Source organism: Petromyzon marinus, chromosome 57, assembly GCF_048934315.1.
Source record: "Petromyzon marinus isolate PM22_M1 ecotype Great Lakes invasive population chromosome 57, UKy_Petmar_22M1.pri1.0, whole genome shotgun sequence".
In the NCBI taxonomy this organism is placed as follows: domain Eukaryota; kingdom Metazoa; phylum Chordata; class Hyperoartia; order Petromyzontiformes; family Petromyzontidae; genus Petromyzon; species Petromyzon marinus.
In genome coordinates, this window is record NC_133723.1 from 9,313,110 (window position 1) to 9,336,488 (window position 23,379).

Consider the following 23,379-nt stretch of genomic DNA (forward strand, 5'->3'; position numbering starts at 1 on the left):
AACACCAGTGATCCCCGGCCTCCCCTAGGTCGACTCAGCCTCAAATGAGTACCTGGTGCAGGTGTGTAAACATTGCCAATAGGGAGACAAAGGCGGTCGGGCGTGGTGCTGGCCACCCACCCCCTGGTGTACCGTTACCGGCCTTCATAGGTGCTCGCTAACAGCACTTGCCCCTACAGTCTGGGGGAATCTTTGTGAGAGTGTGTGTGAGAGTGTGTGTGAGAGAGTGTGTGAGAGTGTGTGTGTGAGAGAGTGTGTGTGAGAGTGTGTGTGTGAGAGAGTGTGAGAGTGTGTGTGGGAGTGTGTGAGTGTGTGAGAGTGTGGGAGTGTGTGTGAGAGTGTGAGGGTGTGTGTGAGAGTGTGTGAGAGTGTGTGTGTGTGAGAGTGTGAGAGTGTGTGTGGGAGTGTGTGAGCGTGTGGGAGTGTGTGTGTGTGAGAGAGTGTGTGAGAGTGTGAGAGTGTGTGTGGGAGTGTGTGAGAGTGTGAGAGTGTGTATGAGAGTGTGTGAGAGTGTGTGTGTGTGAGAGTGTGTGTGAGAGTGTGAGAGTGTGTGTGAGAGTGTGTGAGAGTGTGTGTGTGTGAGAGTGTGAGAGTGTGTGTGGGAGTGTGTGAGCGTGTGGGAGTGTGTGTGTGTGAGAGAGTGTGTGAGAGTGTGAGAGTGTGTGTGGGAGTGTGTGAGAGTGTGAGAGTGTGTATGAGAGTGTGTGTGAGAGAGTGTGAGAGTGTGTGAGAGTGTGTGTGAGAGAGTGTGTGAGTGTGTGAGAGTGTGAGAGTGTGTGTGAGAGTGTGTGAGAGTGTGTGTGAGAGAGTGTGAGAGTGTGTGTGGGAGTGTGTGAGAGTGTGTGTGAGAGTGTGTGAGTGTGTGTGAGTGTGTGTGTGTGAGAGTGTGTGAGAGTGTGAGAGAGTGTGAGAGTGTGTGAGAGAGTGTGAGAGTGTGTGTGAGAGTGTGTGTGAGAGTGTGTGAGAGTGTGTGTGTGAGAGTGTGTGTGTGTGAGAGTGTGAGAGTGTGTGTGGGAGTATGTGAGAGTGTGTGTGAGAGTGTGAGAGAGTGAGAGTGTGAGAGTGTGTGTGTGAGTGTGTGAGAGTGTGTGAGAGTGTGAGAGAGTGTGTGAGAGTGTGTGAGAGTGTGAGAGTGTGTGTGAGAGAGTGTGAGAGTGTGAGAGAGTGTGTGGGAGTGTGTGAGAGTGTGAGAGTGTGTGAGAGTGTGAGAGTGTGTGAGAGTGTGTGTGAGAGTGTGTGAGAGTGTGTGAGAGTGTGTGAGAGTGTGTGAGAGTGTGAGAGTGTGTGTGTGTGTGAACGCATGCTCAGTGTGCGCCACGCGCCTTCTTACAGCGCGTGGCATTTAAAAAAACGCCACACTGAGTGAGCTGTTACGGCTCATTATCAAAACGCACAGAGACAAAGACGCCCCCGTATAGCCTTCACCAGACTGTTGGGGCAAGTGCTGTTAAGCGAGTAGCACCTACGATGACCGGCACGGCACACGACGACGCGGGTGGGAGTGCGAGCACCACGCCCGGCCGCCTTTGTCTCCCTCGTGGCGACGTTTTACACACCGCACCAGGTTACTCATTTGAGGTCGAGTCGACCTAGGTCGACGGCCAATGACCGGTTCAGATAATCGTCGCTTGGTGTTGCTGGCCGACCGCGGGAATCGAACTCGGATTCGCCGGGTTCGCAGGGCAGCGCTAACCGCTGCACCACCGCTCCCCCACACACGCACACAATTCCGAGTAGCAGTAGCAGCAGCAGCGGCAGTCAGAACGATTGCGTGCGCGTGCCGAACTGTGCACCGCTGCTGTCAGTAGCACTCACGGTGAGACGCCGAACAGCCCCGCTCTCTCTCTACCGCACACTGGCGTCTACGCTGCATCGCACACGAACACGTTTCACAGCCTCCTCGGCTCCCCGCCTCCTCCTCCTCCTCCCTCTCGCTCCGCTCTCCCTGTCAAGACTTCATTTTGAAACCTCCAGCTGAGAGTTGTCCTTGCGCTGACAGGGCTCACACCCCTCCACGCCCCCCCCCCCGTATCATCCCCCCCCCACTCAGCCCCCGCCCGCCCCCCATTTGCCCCCCTTTCCACTCAGCCCCACCAATCCCCCCCCCATTAACCCCGCCCCCACTCAACCCCCCCCACACCCCCTCATTCCCCGATCCCCCCACTCAGCCCCCCCCCCCCATTGCCCCCCCAATTGCCTCCCCTCCCCCACTCAGCCCCCCCATCCCCTTCATTGCCTCCTCCCCACTAAGCCCCCTCTCCACACCCCCATTAGCCCCCACTCAGTGCCACCACCCCCCCCCCCCATTGTCCCCCTCCCCCACTCGCCCCCCCCCTCCAACTCAACCCCCACCCGTCGATATTTCAGAATTTTTCATTTAGACTGGAGGAGAAATCCGATGAGCTATGAAGCTCTTTCTGTTGTTGTTGCCACACACGGGGTGCGGCGGGGGGGGGGTCAGCGAGTTACAACGACAAAGAGGGACAGGTAGAGGGCCAAAGCCGAGAGGAGTGAAACCTTCCTGCTGTGAAGTGACGAGAAACCAATATCATCAATAATAGATGACTTTGGGGTTAGAACGCGTAAATATATAAATGTGGCGTCGTTAAACCCGCCACCACCCGACACAGCCCGTTAGTAAGGTGTGTCACGTGAACAGAACGTGCCAATTCGTTACTAGTACACATTTCAAATCTGGCTGTCCGCCTGATTAAGCTAGTTATGATTACTGGCGAAACGTCGTTCTCAGATTGTAAATGTTGTGGCTTGGCTCTCCAACACACCGGTGTTGCTGTACTAGTGACAAATTGGCCACGTTCTGTTTACGTGACAACCCTTACTAGTTGGCTGTGTCGGGTGGTGGTTGGTTTAACGGCACATTTATATTTACGAAATCTAACCGACAAACCTCTATTATGGATGATGTTGGTCGCGAAAGCCTTCTAATGTATTAAGCAAATCAATATTAATTAAGGTAAGTACAGATAGCATAAGCGCAATAAACAAATCCTGCCAATTTTGAATCACCCAATGCAAACTTGGGGCAATGCTGCAAAACACAATGAGACTCTTTATTTACTAATTTTATTTTATTTTACCACGTAAGGTCCACTGAGCTATGCAACCCCTTTCGTCAGAAGGTGACCTCGCTATCGCAAATGACAGCAAAAATACGAAGTGGGCTCATCATGATCATCGTGTGGAAATTGAAAGCAGGCAAATCCTCTAAACGCGTGACGTCGATTCTCCTACACGTGGAGAGAACAAAGCCGCAGAAGGCCCGGAAAAAATCCACGCGACCTCGGAGAGAGAGAGACACTGCAAACTCCAAATATACAGCAGCAGGCATCAGGGTCGGGATCTAACCCCCGACCTCCTGCATACCAGACGAGGTAGTTAACATCTCCTAACCACCGTGGTAATGATGAGAGGGAGAGACACTGCGAACTCCAAATATACAGCAGCAGGCATCAGGGTCGGGATTTAACCCACGACCTCCTGCATACCAGGCGAGGTAGTTAACATCTCCTAGCCACCGTGGTGATGATGAGAGGGAGAGACACGCAACCTCCAAATACACAGCAAGCGTCAGGGTCGGAATCGAACCCACGACCTCCTGTTTGCCAGGCGAGTGAGTTAACATCTCCTAGCCACCGCGGCGCCCGTAGACCGGAGGAATCCGATGAGCTATAAAGCTCCTTTTTGACGGATGCTCAGTATGGGCCGGGTTGGCAAGTTATAACAACAAACAATACAACAAAAACCGGTGGGCAAGGCGGCGGAAGACAACACCACAACAGTGCCAGACCACACCGAGAAAACACCGCACAGCAGTAGTAGTCCCTCAACGAGACTACACATTCAACTATCGATGATGCCACGGGTGAGGATGCAATGTTACAAACCAAATGTGGTCTGTGTCCCAGAACTCGTCCTCTGCGTCAGGATATAGACCTGAGACCAAGAAGCAGGTCTCCCTTAGAATCGCCCCAATGTATTATTCAAATATACAAAAGGGTAATCTGGAAGGGGGTGGAGGGGGGGCAGGAGGGGGAGAGGGGGTGGGGGCAGGGGGGGTCATCCCTTGACCCCCCCCCCTCCCTGGTTCGCATCCCATCAGCTCCAATTTGCCTAGAGGGACACAGCGGGTTGGGCAATAGACGCGATGCTTTCCAGGAATTACAGGTCCATTGATCGACAGGTCACCAATATATGAACAAATATAACTATATATATTTGATACTTACATATATATACAGGAGTGCCCCCAAAAGTTAGGATACGTTGGGTTATTTCGTTTACCTTAACACAGGTATGAAAACTTTGCAATTGTTTCATATGTTGTCAATTATTATCATGATTAAATATACTTCATTTTTTTGTTGTTGCCCAGATTGACATTCAAACAAAGATTCTGATTCTGACCCAACTGAGACAAAAATTACTTATGACTGTTCAACGATTGGACACCTGTTGGACTTTAAAAAAAAATATAAAAAAGGTCCTAAATTGATTTTCAGCTTCCGTAGTTCTTTCGGTAAAGTCACGTGGGTAGAAAATAAAAATAAATCACGACGTTTCGATCGCAACAGAAGCAACCGTGACCAGGCGAAACAAACGCAGGAGGAGCACTGCTGTGTTTGTCCCACCTGATGACGGCTGCTTGTGTTGCGATCGAAACGTCGTGATCTATTATTATTTTCTACCCACGTGACTTTACCGAAAGAACCAAAGAGTATGAAGTCCTAAATTAATATTAAAAAGAGAATTCATGCACGCATACATAATGTATGATGCATTAACGTTAATGGAAGTCAGTTTGAACACGTGTTAAAATAAATGAAATAACCCCATGTAATTTGGTAAAATCATGAAATAACCCAATATGTATTCTTTGAGTCTTTCGCTAAAGCCACGTACGTGACTTTAACAAAAGACCCAAAGAATATGAGTTCCTGCAGTCAGGAAAGCTTTAAGTCAAGATTTAACCCCATATGCCCGAACTTTTTGGGCCACCCTTTACATATATAAGTGTTATATATAGTAACGTAATTGCACAGGGTCCAAAGGCTCAAAAACGTCAACGGGCTAGCAACAAACAGCACTCTGAAAGGTGCTTAATAAATAAGCGGTTGACGTTTGTTGTCTCATCCAGTAATGTGGTCAACCACTACAGCACTGCAGCTCACAACAACACCCACTCACTCAACCACTCACTCACTCAACAACTTACTCACTCGACAACTCACTCAACAACTTACTCTCTCAACCACTCACTCAACCACTCACTTACTCAACCACTAACTCACTCAACCACTCAGTTAACCACTCATTAACCACTCACTCACTCAATCACTCACTTAACCACTCACTCAACCACCAACTCAAACACTCACTCAACCACTCACTCAACAACTTACTCACTGAACAACTCATTCACTTAACCACTCACTCAACCACTCACTCACTCAACCGCTCACTCACTCAACCACTCACTCACTCAACCACTCACTCAGACACACACTCAACAACTCACTCACTCAACCACTCACTCACTCAACCACTCACTCACTCAACCACTCACTCAACAACTAATTCACTTAACCTCTCAATCAACCACTCAGTCACTCAACCACTCACTCAACAACTCACTCGACAACTCACTCACTCACTCAACCACTCACTCAGCCACACACTCATCAACTCACTCACTCACTTAACCACTCACTCAGCGACTCACTCACTCAGCCACTCACTCAATCACTCACTCACTCAACCACTCACTGAGCCACTCAATCACTCAACCACTCACTCAACCACTCAACCACTCACTCAAACACTCACTCAACCACTCGCCCATTCACTAACTCCACCACTCACTCAACCACTCACCCAATAAACCACTCACTCAACCACTCGCCCATTGACTCACTCACTCAACCACTCACTCACTCAACCACTCACTCACTCAACCACTCACTGAACCACTCAATCACTCAACCACTCACTCAACCACTCACTCAACCACTCACTCAACCACTCACTCAACCACTCGCCCATTCACTAACTTCACCACTCACTCAACCACTCACCCAATAAACCACTCACTCAACCACTCGCCCATTGACTCACTCACTCAACCACTCACTCAGCCATTCACTCACTCAACCACTCACGCACTCACTCACTCACTCACCCACTCACTGACTCAACCACTCAGGCACTCAACCACTCACTCAACCACTCACTCTACCACTTAGTCAACCACTCACTCAGCGACTCACTCACTCAACCACTCAAACAACCACTCAGTCACTCAACCACTCACTCAACCACTCATTAACCACTCACCCATTCATTAACTCAACCACTGACTCAACCACTAATTCAATAAACCACTCACTCAATCACTCGCCCATCGATCACTCACTCAACCACGAACTCGTCCATTCACTCACTCACTCAACCATTCCCTCATTCCTTCACTCACTCAACCACTCACTCACTGGCAGCCAAACAGACAGCAGCTGTGGATACAGCTGCAGTAGCGAGCCGGCTGTGTGTTCACTCGTCGTGGCTGTATCTGGGCGAGGAGCCGTGTCAGCCGAATGCCAGGAAACCCTCTGCAATTCGCCGAAGCTCGCGACGGCCAGAATTCAAGTTCAAGGCTGATTCCTGCCGCCTGCCATTGATGGCTCCCCTCCATCTGTCAGCTCAAAACCCACCATGATCCTTACGCCGTGCACCCCCCGCCCCCCCCGCCCCCCCGCCAGTCCCACCACCCCTGGGATTGGAGGCGACGGGAAGCGGCGGCGGGGCGGTGGGGTGAGATGAGAGATGATGGAGGAGGAAGAGGAGGAGTGAGATGGGGAGGTGCCGATGGAGAGACAATTCTGCGCGTAAAAAGAAAACATGTTCGTCTTTGAGCGGCCTCGTCACCTCGACTCAAGCGAACAATCGGCGGAAGAATTTTTTGTTCAAAATATTAATCGGAACCCAAACCCCCACCCCCCCCCCCCCCGGTTCCAGTGGTGGAAATTCCACATTCTCATGGTGGGGGTGGGGGGGGGGGGTGGAGGGGGCTTGGTTATTCTTTTAGACGATCGTTGTTGAGATTCCGCAATGTGGTGGTAGGGTTAACCACCACAGCGGTATAAATGATGATTGTTGACATTGTTGACATCGTGATGATGATGCGGCGAGGGTGGTGAAGATGTCTGTCGTGGTGGAGGTGATGGTAGCAATTAAGGGAAAAGCAGACACCAGAACTAACACTAACCACACTAACCACACTAACCACCCAGACACTAACCACACTAACCACACTAACCACCCAGACACTAGACACTAACCACACTAACCACACTAACCACCCAGACACCAGCCCTAACCACACTAACCACACTAACCACCCAGACACCAGACCTAACCCTAACCACACTAACCACACTAACCACCCAGACACTAGACACTAACCACACTAACCACACTAACCACCCAGACACCAGCCCTAACCACACTAACCACACTAACCACACTAGCCACCCAGACACTAGACCTAACACTAACCACACTAACCACACTAACCACCCAGACACTAGACCTAACCACACTAACCACACTAACCACACTAACCACCCAGACACTAGACCTAACCCTAACCACACTAACCACCCAGACACTAGACTTAACCCTAACCACACTAACCACCCAGACACTAGCCCTAACCACACTAACCACACTAACCACCCAGACACTAGCCCTAACCACACTAGCCACCCAGACACCAGCCCTAACCACACTAACCACACTAACCACCCAGACACTAGCCCTAACCACACTAACCACACTAGCCACCCAAACACCAGCCCTAACCACACTAACCACACTAACCACCCAGACACTAGCCCTAACCACACTAACCACACTAACCACCCAGACACCAGCCCTAACCACACTAACCACACTAGCCACCCAGACACTAGCCCTAACCACACTAACCACACTAACCACCCAGACACCAGCCCTAACCACACTAACCACACTAGCCACCCAGACACCAGCCCTAACCACACTAACCACACTAGCCACCCAGACACTAGCCCTAACCACACTAACCACACTAACCACCCAGACACCAGCCCTAACCACACTAACCACACTAGCAACCCAGACACTAGCCCTAACCACACTAACCACACTAACCACTCAGACACTAGCCCTAACCACACTAGCCACCCAGACACCAGCCCTAACCACACTAGCCACCCAGACACTACCCCTAACCACACTAACTTTAAATTTTTATTTAAAGCTTTCATGACTGCAGGGATTCATCTTCTGGGTTCTTTCGGTAAAGTCACGTAGAATGGAGATAAAATAATAAAAATAATAATAATAACAGAATATAATTCTCACGACGTTTCGGCCACAACACAAGTAGCCTTCATTGAACGTGATTTTTCGTGAAATAACCCAGAACACACTAACTTTTCTATACTTTGCACAGCTGTCCGTGTCCACCAGCCGCCATGGTGGACCTAGATGGAGTGGTGTGGCCCGAAGCAGGCCCAGCCACCCTTTGTTGCCAACCAACGCTTCTGTATTAATGTCAAGGCCGAGTCGGGCAGGGTTACTAAGACCTATCCAAATAATCCGTGGCCCTATTAGGCGGGGTTGGAGTGAGCGGGAATCGAACTCGTGTGTGTGTGTGACGAAGGGGTGGGGATTCGTAGTACAATGCGCTAACCACTGCGCCACCGCTCCCCGGAAATAAATAAAAAATATCCCCCGTATAGCCTTAACAGACTGTCGGGGCAAGTGTTGTTAGCGAGCACCTATGAAGGCCGGCACGGCACACGAGGGGGTGGGTGGCCAGTTACCACGCCCGACCGCCTTTGTCTCCCCAGTGGCGATGTTTACACACCGCACCAGGTACTCATTTGAGGCTGAGTCGACCTAGGGCGGCGGCCCCGGACCGGTTCAGATAATCGTCACTGGTGCTGGTGGCCGTGAGCAGGAATCGAACTCGGGACGCCGGGTTCGCAGCACAGCGGAGCGCTAATCACTGCGCCACCGCTCCCCAGCGCACGCACACACACACAACAAACACACACACAATACACACACTCACAATACACACACACAATACACACACACAACACACACAATACACACACACCACACACAACACAAACTCACAATACACACACACACACAACACACACTCACAATACACACACACAACACACACACACAACACACGCACACAATACACACACACAACACACACACAATACACACACACCACACACACACAACACACACTCACAATACACACACAACAAACACATACTCACAATACACACACAGAACACACACAATACACACACACCACACACACACACAACACACACTCACAATACACACACACAACACACACAACACAAACTCACAATACACACACACAACACACACTCACAATACACACACACAACACACACACACAACACACGCACACAATACACACACAATACACACACAATACACACACACAACACACACACAATACACACACACCACACACAACACAAACTCACAGTACACATACACACAACACACACTCACAATACACACACACAACACACACACACAACACACGCACACAATACACACACACAACACACACACAATACACACACACCACACACACACAACACACACTCACAATACACACACAACAAACACACACACACAACACACACTCACAATACACACACACAACACACACAATACACACACACCACACACACACAACACACACTCACAATACACACACACAACACACACAACACAAACTCACAATACACACACACAACACACACTCACAATACACACACACAACACACACACACAACACACGCACACAATACACACACAATACACACTGACAATACACACACAATACACGCAATACACACAACACACACATACGCACACAATACACACACAATACTCACACAATACACACACAATACACACAACACACACACACACAACACGCACACGACACACACAATATACACACACACAGCACACACAATACACACAACACACACACAACACGCACAATACACACACACACAACACACGCACACAATAAACACACAATACACACACACAGCACACACAATACACACAACACACACACACAACACGCACAATACACACACACAACACACGAGGCGATGTCCCCCCTCTCAAATCTGTTTTCCGACGCAGTTTTTTTTCTTCGTTTTAACGCAAACAGCTTGGAAATTCGACGGCAAATCGCTACCCTAACCTTGTTAGCGCGGCTACTAAAATATGAATTAGCATAAAATATGCATTTCGGCTTTGAGCAGAAATTAACACTCGTAAAACGCGGAGGTTTCGGCCGACGATTCGTCTCTCGCGAAGCGTAATAAACAGGCGATGTAATAGGCATATGAATTTTTTAGAGCGAGAGAATAAAACATTAAATAGCTCCACAATGGACGGGTGGTGGTTGGAGGTGGTGGTGGTGGTGGTCTGGGGAGGGGGGGTGAGTTTGAGTGGGTGCGGGTGGTTGAGATTTAGAGACTTCAAGTGTGGAAACGAATTTGGCATGTTTAACATTAATGAGCAGTCGCCCTTCTTTCTCACCATGATCGTGGCCATCATCACCATCATCATCACCATCATCCTGACCACCACCATCATCCTCATCATCATCATCCTCACCACCACCATCATCCTCAACATCATCCCCATCACCATCATCCTGACCATCATCATCATCCTCACCGCCATCATCATCCTCACTACCATCATCCTCACCACCACCATCATCCTCACCATCTTGTCGTACGTAAGCGTCACCTCCTCGCCTGGGGTCACGTGAAGGGGGTAACCGAGGAATTGAAAATCTGACCTCTGATGCGAGATTTACTCACGGATTACAAGTCGGTGTGTGTGTGTGTGTACGAACTTCTTTCGCACCGTACGCAGCCAAACCGTGCTCAACGCCACGCAAACGTATCACAATACGCAATTATTCAGAAATCAGTTTCCGATCCACATTTACAAGTGGCTTCCTAACATCGGAAGGCGAAGAGCGTTCCAGACGGCCCGCAGAAGCGTCATGTGAAAGCGCCGCGCCACGATGCCGTGACCACCGTCTCGATGGCTTACCAACACGGCCGCCGCCGCCGCCGCTGCTGCTGCTGCTGCTAGGATGATGAGAGCGAACAACGGTGCACAGCTCCCTGACGAGGGTCAGCGGGGCGTTTGCGGTGCATTTGTGGCGAGCGCTTTGCGTGTAGCGATCGCGACCTGATAACAACGATGCATTCGTTCGGCAACGAGGCGCCGAGGCGGCAAAAGCCGGCACCTGGACGGATCTTGCAGTGTCCGTCAGGACGTGAGCCCAGAGACTTCTGTGCGCGCTGTGTATGTGCGTTGTTTTTTTTCTTTCTTTCTTCCAGACGGCCCGAAGAGTCGTAGTGAGTCGCAATGAACGACCGTTGTCGTGGCGAATAGAGTTTCGTGTCATGGTCCGTGTCATCACTGCTGTGGTAGTCACGACAAAGACAAAGATATACCCTCCCCCTGCCCCCCCCCCACCGTATGACCTCAACAGACTGTTGGGGCAAGTGCCATTCGCGAGTAGCACCTGTGAAGGTCAGCATGGCAACACGAGGGCATGGGGTGAAATTACGATATTGTCACGCGACTCTTCATGAAAGAGGCCAACTCGTGCTCAATAAATGATACAGGCGGAGGGAATGTGTGGAGGCAAAGTATTTGCCATGACAGATGCATGGTTACGTTCGAGGAAATTACGATCATTTATTTAAAACGAAACTATGGGATTATTAAATTTTTGTCTTTACCGAGATAAGGCCCACTGAGCTGCAATATGGCTCTTTTTTTTGCTGAAGCGACCCCTGGCCACAAATGATAAGCGCAACAAAGCGGCTCATCATCGCGTGGAAATGCAAAGCAGACAAACATTCGAAACGCCCGACGTTCATTCTCAATGTGGAAGGGAAGGAAATCGGAGGACCCGGAGAAAAATCCACGCGACCACGGGGAGAGAGAGAGAGACACGCAAACTCCAAATGTACAGCAGCAGGCGTCAGGGGTCGGGATCGGGATCGAACCCACGAACTCCTGCATACCAGGCGAGGTAGTTAACATCTCGGCCACCGCGGCGATGTCTAAGATTTAAAAGATGTTTGAAGTTTAAACAAAAAAAAATAATGAAACGCACTTAGCGAGACGAACGATCGTAAATTGTGGTCGTACAACAGAGCAGGCGACGCGAGTTCCGTTCAACTTTTCGAGTGAAAAATTATTGCATTAACAAAAAATTGAATAACGCTGCAATTAATGAAAATAATAAGTCTTGCCCGAAATAGGGTAATAATGCAGAGAATTGTGGAATATTTATAGGATTCGGGTCATATTCAAAAGCAGAGGGGTGGGGTCGAACCTGCGGCTCGGGAGTGGTCGCATGTATCTCTCTTGGGCGACTGCTTCGTCTTCTTCTTCTTCGTAACCATTATTGAAATATTGAGGGGGGGTTCCCACCAAATTCGCAACAAAAAACGTGTTTTCTTGTTATTTTGCAGAGACGTTGAAGGGCGTACGCAGGTTAGAGGTAGTAGCCACGCTGATTCATTCTCGACAATTGATGTATGACCTATGATTTTTTATTTCATTTTTTTATTTTTTAGCATGTAAGACCCACTGGGCTACACAGCTCTTTTTTCAGAGGTGACCTGGCTATCGCAAATGAAAGCTGAACGAGGTAGCTCACCAGCGCGTGGAGATTTATAGCGGGCTAATACTCTAGACGCGTGGCGATGTCGAGTCTGAATGTGGAGGGGGGGAAACCGGAGGACCCGGAGAAAAATCCACGCCACCACGGGGAGAGAGAAAGAGAGAGACACGCAAACTCCAAATATTCAGCAGCAGACGTCAGGGTAGGGATGAAACCCACGACCTCCTGCATACCAAGCGAGGTAGTTAACATCTCCTAGCCACCGTGATGATGATGAGAGAGAGAGACGCAAACTCCAAATACACAGCAAGCGTCAAGGTTGGGATTGAACCCACGACTTCCTGTATACCAGGCGAGGTAGTTAACATCTCTTAGCCACCGTGATGATGACGAGAGAGAGACACGTAAACTCCAAATACACAGCAGGCGTCAAGGTTGCGATTGAACCCACGACTTCCTGTATACCAGGCGAGGTAGTTAGCATCGTATCACCGTGGTGTTGATAATGATGATGGATATTGATGGATGCTGATGATTACTATTGTTTGATGATGGTGTTGATGGTGATGATGATAACACTGCATCACTTTAATTTCCGCAACACCTCTATCACCACCACCACCACCATCATAATCACTACAGCACCGTGATTTTTGGTTAAACATCGAAGAAAGGCGGTGATCACTGCCATCGCGCGCTTTAAGATACGCTTCTGCGGCCGTCTGGAACGCTCTTCCTTCCTATATTCGGAAGCCACTGGGAGTTACGCACTTGTGAATCTCGATAGCAAACTAATTTCTTAAGAATTGCACGTTGTTTTAAGTGTGTTGTCCTTCCCCCCGCAACTCCGATGAGCACGGTTTGGCTAAGTACGGTGCGAAAGAAGTTGAACGTACACACGGAGATACATCGTCGTATTGAGAATGAACAAATACGAAGGGAACTTCACCGTGATGCGCTCCGGCTCTCCTGACGCGGTTATTTGGGGCTTGACCACCACGCGAATGTGACAGTGGAGTTGCTGCTGTGCATCGACATCAGCAGCCATACGATAGAAGAAGAATAGGAAGAGGAAGAAGAGGAAGAGGAGGAACAGGAAGAGGAGGAAGAAGAAGAAGAGGTAGAAGAAGAATAAGAGGAAGAAGAAAAGGTAGAAGATGATGAAGAAGAAGAATAAGAATAAGAAGAAGAGGAAGAAGAAGACGAAGAAGAAGAAGAAGAAGAAGAAGAAGAAGAAGAAGAAGAGGTAGAAGAGGAAAATCAAGAAGAGGAAGACGAAGAAGAGGAATCAGGAGGACGACGGGCTCGGAGCTCGAGAGGCTAATGACGGAGTGGCAGCCAACGGAGGAGGAGGAGGAGCTCGCGTGATCAGCGACTCGCTGCGGGGAGCGACGCGGTCGGCCTCCGCGTGTGCGGGTCACCTTCGAGATGGATTCTTCTGCATCGCTCGATCCCCCAGAGCGATGTGGGGGGGGGGGGGGGCAATAGTTTTCATCCAGAGGTGTAAATGGACCGTGGCGAACGATGATGGTGGTGGTGGTGTTGATGGCGGTGGTGAGCGGTAGTGTACGTGGTGAGGCTGCGCTACGAGCGTGGTAGAGACCCGAGTTCGATTCCTCCCCGCTCGCGGACAACGCCGGCGACGATGATTTGAACCCGGTCCTGCGTCGTCCCCTAGGTCGACTCAGCCTCGAGTGAGTACCCCGTGCGGTGTGTGAACATCGCCACTGGGGAGACAAAGGCGGTCGGGCGTAGTGCTGGCCACCCGTCCCCTCGTGTGCCTTGCCGGACTTCATAGGTGCTCGCTAACAGCACTTGCCCCAGCAGTCTGTTAAGGCTATACGGGGGATCTTTGTCTTTGGTGGCGAGTGATGGTGACACGCGGTAGTGCAGTGGGTAGCTGCGCTACGAATCCGGGTTCGATTCCCGCTCACGGCCATCAAAATACACCAGTGATGGCGATCAGATCCGTAGCGGTCCTTGCCCTCCCCTAGGTCGACTCAGCCCCAAATTAGTAACGTGTGCGGTGTAGTCGTAAACATCGCCACTGGGGAGACAAAGGCGGTCGGGCGTCGTGTTGGCTATCTTTACCCACCCACACACACGTGTGCCTGCTGCTACTCGCGAACAGCACTTGGCTACTTGACCCAGCAAGTGCCAAGTACTGTTGTTAGTTGAATCAACAGCAGCGGCAGCAGTAGCCCCCGAAACGTCATTCTCGCAGGGTGGAGGTATGGATTTATTCAATCTAACGAGTCGTTCAATATACTATGTATATTGTGTCGTAGGTTCACGCGAATTGCATCTCTCACAATCGCCGGGTCGGAACCACGAAGCAAACTTAGAACGTTGCTTGCAAGCTGTGAGCCAGCGCCTGCTAGCTCGCTCTGCACTGCTCTATATATTAAGATGGTTTTTGTTGTTGTGCAGCCATTTCGAGAGTGTTCATTGTACGGGGAAACCCGAGCACCCAGCAAAACCCCTACGTGCGCGCGAGGGAACAACGCTCTATCCCAGTGTTCTTCACAAATTTTCAGGTTGGGTTGGGGGTCTGCCACTTTCGCCGATAAGGCATCATCAGTGTGAGTGAGGGCCGCCACACATTTTATAAACCATTTGGTGGGTGTGACAGCAGCACGATAATGATGATGATGGGAGGATGTTATCACCCTTTGTGTGTAGTCAGGGGCCGTACACCAGGGGCCGCACTTAAGGCCACCAGGGGTCTCCAGTGGCTCGCGAGGCCTCGCAATGAAGACCACCGCTTTACACCCAACTATTTACTTTTTTTTATTTTACAGGGTAAGACCCACGCGAGCTTTAGAGCTCTCTGTCACAAGCCACCTGGCTGTCACAAATGATAGCTCAACGAAGTGGGCTTATTATCATCATCATCATCACCACCACCACCACCACGTGGAAACTCATAGCAGCGGCCGAATACTCTCCACTAGCGCTCTTCACAAATGTTAAGAGGAGGACGGGGGGCGAGGTGGAGCATTTTCGCCGGTGAGACATCATCAGCAGTGTGAGTGAGGGGGGGGGGGGGGTGGCCGCTACACCAATTCAAACCATTGGGGGGTTTGACAGCAGCAGCACGACGACGATGATGATGATGATGGTGATGATGATGGTGATGATGGTGATGATGATGGTGATGATGGTGATGATGATGGTGGTGATGGTGATGATGGTGATGATGATGGTGATGATGATGGTGATGATGGTGATGATGGTGATGATGATGGTGGTGATGATGGTGATGATGGTGATGGGGGGGAGGTGCAGCACTAAAAGCCATCAGGGCCCCGACAGTGCCCCCCCACTCTCCCCCTACCCCCCCCCCGGCCTTGTAATGGAGAACAGCGCTCTATCACACACACACACACAAGGTGCAGCTCGTGTTAGTCGTCGTCGACTGCTAGCGAGCGCTGATGGACAAGATGTGTGTGTGTGCGTGTGCTTTTGGTTTACCTGTGCAGCTGACTGATGCATCGCTCGGCTCTTTGGCGAGCGGCCTGGCGCAGGCGGACGCGGAGGAAGAGGGAGGAGGAAGAGGAGGAGGAGGAGGAAGAGGAGGAGGAGGAAGAGGAGGAGGAGGAGGAAGAGGCGACGGAGCGTAGTGATGGAGGAAGGAAAAAACGGAAACCAATTTGCATTGTAAAAGGTCACCCTCGCGGGAACACGGCAGGGGTGGGGGGGGTGGCGGCAGCTCACAGCCGCGCGCCTCGGGTACAAAGAGCCAATTACACCCGCGAGACGGACTCCGTCGCGGTCAGGTCAGCTCGGGGCATTCGAGGGCATTCGAGGGCACGCGAGGGCACGCGAGGGTATTGTGGGGAGCGTTTGTGGCCGTTTGAGGTCATTTGAGGATATTCGAGGGCGTTTGACGGGAATTGAGGGCATTTAAGGGCGTTTGATGGCATTTGAGGGTATTTGGTCGTATTTACAGGACATTTGAGAGTATTTGAGGGACATTGGAGAATATTTGAGGGCCATTTCAGAGTATTTGAAGGTTTTCAGGGTATTTGAGGGCATTTAAGAGTATTTGAGGGAATTTGAGAGTATTTGAGAATATTTGAAAGTTTTCAGGGTATTTCAGGGCATTTAAGGGTATTTGAGGGAATTTGAGAGTATTTGAAGGTATTTAAGGTATTTGAGGGCATTTAAAAGTATTTGAGAGTATTTGAAAGTTTTCAGGGTATTTCAGGGCATTTAAGGGTATTCGAGGCATTTGAGAGTATTTGAAGGTTTTCGGAGCATTTGAGGGCATTTGAGGTTATTTAAGGGCTTTCAGGGTATTTGAGGGCATTTGAGAGTGTTTGAGGGCATTTTAGAATATTTGAGGGCATTTGAGAGTATTTCACGGATTTGAGGGCATTTGAGAGTATTTGAGGGCATTTTTGATCATTTGAGGGCATTTAAGAGGATTTGTGAGATTTGACGGAATAAGAGAGCGTTTGACGGTGTTCAAGGGCATTCGAAGGCATTTGATGGAATTTGAGAGTATTTGACGGCATGAGGGATTTGAGGGCGTTTGGCGGTATTCAAGGGCATTCGAAGGCATTTGAGGGCATTTTAGAATATTTTACGGCATTTTAGAGAATTTGAGGGATTTGGGGGCATTTGATGTCATTTGAGGACGTTTGACGGTATTCAATGGCATTCGAGGGCATTTCAGAGTATTTCCGCCCATGTGTAAGTTGCATCAGCAGCAGCAGAAGCGGCAGTTGCCCTGCAATTGCATGCTCTCAAGGTTGAGGCAGAAATAATTATATTTAATTATTCGTTTTATATGGTGTCGTCGTTCATTCAAATTGCATCTCTCACAATCGCCGAGCAGGAACCACAGGCCAAGCCGAAAGGCTGCTGCCAGGCTGTGAGCCGGCGCCTGCTAAGCGCTCTGCAGACCTCTACATGTTAAGATGTGTTTCAGCCGATTTAGGAGAGCGTTCATTATACAGGGAAAGCGGAGCACCTGGGGAAAGGGGGGGGCAACACTCGATTCCATGCAGAAGGTGCAGATTGTATTAGTCCACACTTGCTACACTTCATTCTCCTGGCGAGTCAGGGTACGGCTCCTCCTCGACGCCCAGACTCTGGTAGTAAGAATGTTTAAGCAGCCCATCTGTGTGGTGATCCACCAACCCCTCGCTGCTGTCTCCACAGCGCTGGATTAACGACCACGTGCAGCAGCGTAGCTCCCTCCCTCTCTCCCCTCCCTCCCTCCCTCGTCTTGCCCAGCGCTCATCCTCTCTCCCTGCAGCTCATCTTGAGTTGTGTGCCTTCCCCTTCTCCTCTTTGTCCGATGTTTGTTTTGTGTCGTATGTATGTTGTATGCATGTGTGTATGTTGAACTTCTTTCACACCGTACGTAGGCAACCGTGCAAATTGGAGGTGTGGGGGACAGGATACCAAACTAAACAAACAAGAAAGCAGTTTGTAAAGAAATTAGTTTGTCAATTTCGGTGATGATTTTTTCAAAGTGCATCACAGTTCCCCAGTGGCTTCCTAACGTCGGAAGGGAGGAGCGTTCCAGACGGCCGCAGGAGCGGCACTTGAAAGCGCCACGCGATGGTGAGACGTCACCGCTCCGTGCGCGTGCTAGGCTAGGTACACTTTGAGGCTGCCAAGGCTCTTGCTGCTTGTCAGGAGGTAACGGGACTGACTACAGGTGCCATGGACTGACTGGCAGACATACATACACATACATTCATGGGCAACGATTATTCATATGGCGTTAACAGACGGTGTGGGGCAAGTCCTATTATTGAGCAGCACCTATGAAGGCCGGCACGGTACACGAGGGGGTGGGTGGCCAGCACCACGCCCGGCCGCCTTTGTCTCCCCACTGCTGATGTTCCCGCACCATACTGGGGACTCATTTAAGGCTGAGTCGACCTAGAAGATGCCTCATGCACGTAACTTGAGTATGAAGTAGCACTCGAGTTGCATCGGTGCCCCAGAGCCATAGGTATCCACATTCCTATGGCCGGGACGAGTCTGACTTAAAACACGTCCACCGCTGACTGCCTGCACATTTTTCGTCATTATTTTAACTCTAAGGGGATGCTGCTGCTGCTGATGATAATAACGATTAAAGATAATGGAGAATGATGATGATGATATTGATGTACATTATTAAACTAATGTATAATGATGATGACGAATATACAATGAAAATGATGATGGCGAATTGTGATGATGAGGATAATCGATGATGGCTGGACGATCGATGGCAATGCCGATCATTATTGGCGCCATTTATTTATTTATTTACGTCGCGCGCCCGCTCGAGTCGAGGACTGGCCACAGGAGTCGGAGTTCCGGAACTTCGATTACCCAATTTAATTGATTATCGGGGTGCGCCGAGTACTGACGGAGGGAGGCGGGGGGGAGGATGGGGGGGGGGGCTCGATCTGTTCGCTGAATGACGTCGAGCATCATGTGGAGCATCACGTGGAGAATGACGTCGAGCATCACGTGGAGCATCACGTGGAGAATGACGTCGAGCATCACGTGGAGCATCACGTGGCATTCGGAAGGGATCCCGGATCCGTTCCGGCTCAGCCGGGCGGCCTCGTTCAGCTCAGTCGCAGCGTTTAAGCCGGGGGGGGGGGGCGAGGCTGGAGGTAGCGCGGGGGAGTCCACGGCGAGGTCCGATTCGATGTTGCGAGTTTGGTTACAATCCTCTCCGACGGTGATGACAGCAACAATGACAACAACAACGATGACAACAACAACAACTGAGGATATTCCCCCCCCCCCCCCGCTTATCCCACCATCCTGCCGGACGTGTGTGTGTGGTTGTGTGTGGTTGTGTGTGTGGTTGCGTGTGTGTGTGCACATGGCCTGGCACAAGCGCCGTGGTGACGTCACCGCCACTTAGTTCTGAATGGCGGTTTTTGTGTGTGTGGTTGTGTGTGTGTGGTTGTGTGTGTGGTTGTGTGTGTATGTGTGGTTGTGTGTGTGTATGTGTGGTTGTGTGTGTGGTTGGGTCATGTAGCCCGCATGCCCAGCCACCGCATGCCAAAACAGCTTTTGTTCGGCCGGATTGAGGGGGCTAAGCGGGCGCGGCACGGGCTAGAGAAGAGATGGAGTGATGTGGTACAGGAGGACATGGAGCTGAGTGGACTTGCCGATGACTAGTACCAGCGGTGTCAAGATCGGCCTCTGTGGAGGAGGCTCGTGAAGGACGCTACTGGGCAGTTGGAGGTAGTCGCCCTCCAACAACAACGGAGGGCGGAGGAGCGACGCTCAGAACAACGAGCGGAGCGCCGGGTGGCTAAAGCACAGCAGGTTGGCAGAGTAGGGGGCACAGGTGGTGCATCAGCCAGTCATCTCAGTCAGTCGACCCGTGGCACCTGGGTCTGCCCCGTGACCTCCTGCCAGCGGGCGTTCGACACTTCACGTGGCCTCAGGGTGCACATAGCCTGGCACAAACGTCGTGGTGACGTCACCGCCACTTAGGGGCGAATGGCGGTTATTGTTGTGTTGTTGTGGTTGTGTGTGTGGTTGTGTGTGTGGTTGCGTGTGTGTGGTTGTGTGTGTGGTTGTGTGTGTGTGGCTGTGTGTGTGTGGTTGTGTGTGTGTGTGGTTGCGTGTGTGTGGTTGCGTGTGTGTGGTTGTGTGTGTCTGTGGTTGTGTGTGTGTGGTTGTGTGTGTAGGGGGCACAGGTGGTGCATCAGCCAGTCATCTAAGTCAGTCGACCCGTGGCACCTGGGTCTGCCCCGTGACCTCCTGTCAGCAGGCGTTCGACACTTCACGTGGCCTCAAGCTGCACATGGCCTGGCACAAGCATCGTAGTGACGTCACCGCCACTTAGTGGCGAATGGCGGTTGTTGTTGTGATTGTGTGTGTGTGTGGTTGTGTGTGTGTGTGGTTGTGTGTATGGTTGTGTGTGTTATGTCTATGTATTGTCTGCGTGCATCTGCGGTGTTCGCTCCGTCGGGTCGTTGCGGGTTCACGCGCTTTGTCGGGTTGTTGTTGTTGTTGTTTTTTTGGCAACAAAGATAGTTTTAGTTAATAGTTGTATCATCATTAGTCATCGTGTGTCCATGACTCCTGATACAGGTTGTGTCAAAAAACGTCGAACAATGAATGGCAGTTAAAAATGTGCAATGTGGATGAGGCCGAGCGGCTCAGAGGTCAAAGAGCGATAAACCGGCAACGGCTGACGGCCTGGGTTCGAAACCGGGTTTCAGCCACCGCGGCCGTGATTACACGGGTTCACGAATGATTAAATGATTACACGGGTTCACAAATGATTACATGATTACACGGGTTCACGAATGATTACATGATTACACGGGTTCACGAATGATTGCATGATTACACAGGTTCACGAATAATTACATGATTACACGGGTTCACGAATGATTACATGATTACACGGGTTCACGAATGATTACATGATTACACGGGTTCACGAATGGAGCGTGTTGTTAGACTCGGCCGGGTCACCAATCACTTACAAATCTATAGACTCATATAGAGACCCATAGACTCACACAGAGAGCCATAGACTCACACAGATACCCATAGACTCACACAGATACCCATAGATTAAAACAGATACCCATAGACTCACACAGAGACCCATAGACTCACACAGATACCCATAGACTTACACAGATACCCATAAGCTCACATAGAGACCCATAGACTCACACATATACTCATAGACTTACTTAGAGACCCATAGACTCACAGAAAGACCCATATACTCACACAAAGACCCATAGACTCACACATAGACCCATAGACTCACACAGAGAGCCATAGACTCACACAGATACCCATAGACTCACACAGATACCCATATATTCATATAGATACCCATAGACTCACACAGAGACCCATAGACTCACACAGATACCCATAAGCTCACATAGAAACCCGTAGACTCGCACAGATACCCATAGACTCACACAGAGGCCCATAGACTTACACAGATACCCATAAGCTCACATAGAGACCCATAGACTCACATATATACTCATAGACTTGCTTAGAGACCCATAGACTCACAGAAGGGCCCATATACTCACACAGATACCCATAGACTCACACAGAGACCCATAGACTCACACAGATACCCATAAGCTCGCATAGAAACCCGTAGACTCGCACAGATACCCATAGACTCACACATAGACCCATAGACTCACACATAGACCCATAGACTCACACAGAGACCCACAAAACTCAACGCGTGAGTCAATGACTGCCTTAAAATGACGGGGGTGCAATGGGCGACGTTTCGGTCTAAAGGCCCTTCTTTATAGCACGTGTATAGCACCCGGGCCACATCGCGAGGAAGAATCATGGCGATGGTTCATAATGTATTGATTTGTTTTTTTTTAGGGGGGGGGGTTTAATTCCCCACACTCCCTCGATCGGCTCCGCGTGGCGCCACGGAGCGGCTCCCGGGATTTATGGAGCCATTCCACGTTCTCCCTGAGAGCCCTCCCCAAGGCACAGAGGATAAATCACCCATGGGGATAGACATGGGGAGGGAAGCAGGGAGGGAGGGAAGGAGGGAGGGGAGGGGAGAAGAGGGAGGGGAGGGAGGGGGAGGGAGGGAAATAATAATTAATTCTAAAACTAAAATAGAAAGATGGAGAGAGTCACAAAGAAAGAGGAGAAAGAATGAGAAGAGAAAGAGATCGAGGCAGGTTTGGGGGTTGGTGTAAGTTGCCAATTTAAACATGCGTGTGTGCGCGTGCGTGGGTCGGCTGAGCAGCACTTGCCCCAACAGTCTTTTAGAGGCTACACGGGGGATCTTTGTTCTATGCGTGTGGCCGCGCTGCCAGGCACACGACCGACAGCTCGGCGCTTGCAAGGCCATCCCGTTGGGTGTCAGGGCGGGGGGTTGCACGGTTGCCACCTGTCCGAGATTGACCCGGGACAAATGTTGGCACCTGCGCTCGGGTGACAGGGAAGAGGGGGTCGGTTTTGTACCGAGATCTGGCCGCCGGTTGGTAAACGCTGCGGTGTTGAGCTCAACCGCACAGGAGACTGGCACGGCGCTGATGATGGATCCTCGGTGCTTGCCGCATTAGGGAGAAGTGGCAAACTCTAGAGAAATAGAGGTGGTAACCCGGAGTCGGGGTGGGGGGGGGGCTAGGAGATGTTAACTACCTCGCCTGGTGTACAGGAAGTCGTGGGTTCGATCGCGACCCTGACGGCCCCTGTATATTTTGAGTGTGCGTGTCTCTCTCTCTCTCTGCCCGTGGTCGCGTAGATATTTCTCCGGGTTCTCCGTTTTTTTCCCCTCCACATTAAGATTCAACGTCACCACGCGTTTAGAGTGATTGGCTGTTGCTATAAATTTCCACGCCACTTCGTTGAGCCATCATCTGTTATAGCCACCGTCGCCTCTAAAAAAAAGCGCTACGTAGCTGAGTTGAGGCCTTACCTGGTAAAAATGAAAAAAGGGGACGTCCATAAATGACGTCACGCGATTTTGGACGATTTTGGACCCCCCCTACCCCCCTACCCTCGTCACACGGCGTCACAACAAGTCAGACCCCCCCCCCGAATATGACGTCACAAAGCTCTGCCCCCCCCCC

General features: G+C 50.6%; 1 long non-coding RNA gene across 1 annotated transcript in view; it reads right to left on the minus strand.

The window, feature by feature from the left end:
* Positions 1–17,144, minus strand: part of LOC142905708 (uncharacterized) — a 53,428-nt gene extending 36,284 nt beyond the window's left edge. The window contains exon 1 of the long non-coding RNA XR_012929726.1: positions 16,280–17,144. This is a non-coding gene — a long non-coding RNA (uncharacterized LOC142905708). The remainder of the gene's footprint in view (positions 1–16,279) is intronic.
* Positions 17,145–23,379: the final 6,235 nt, after the last annotated feature.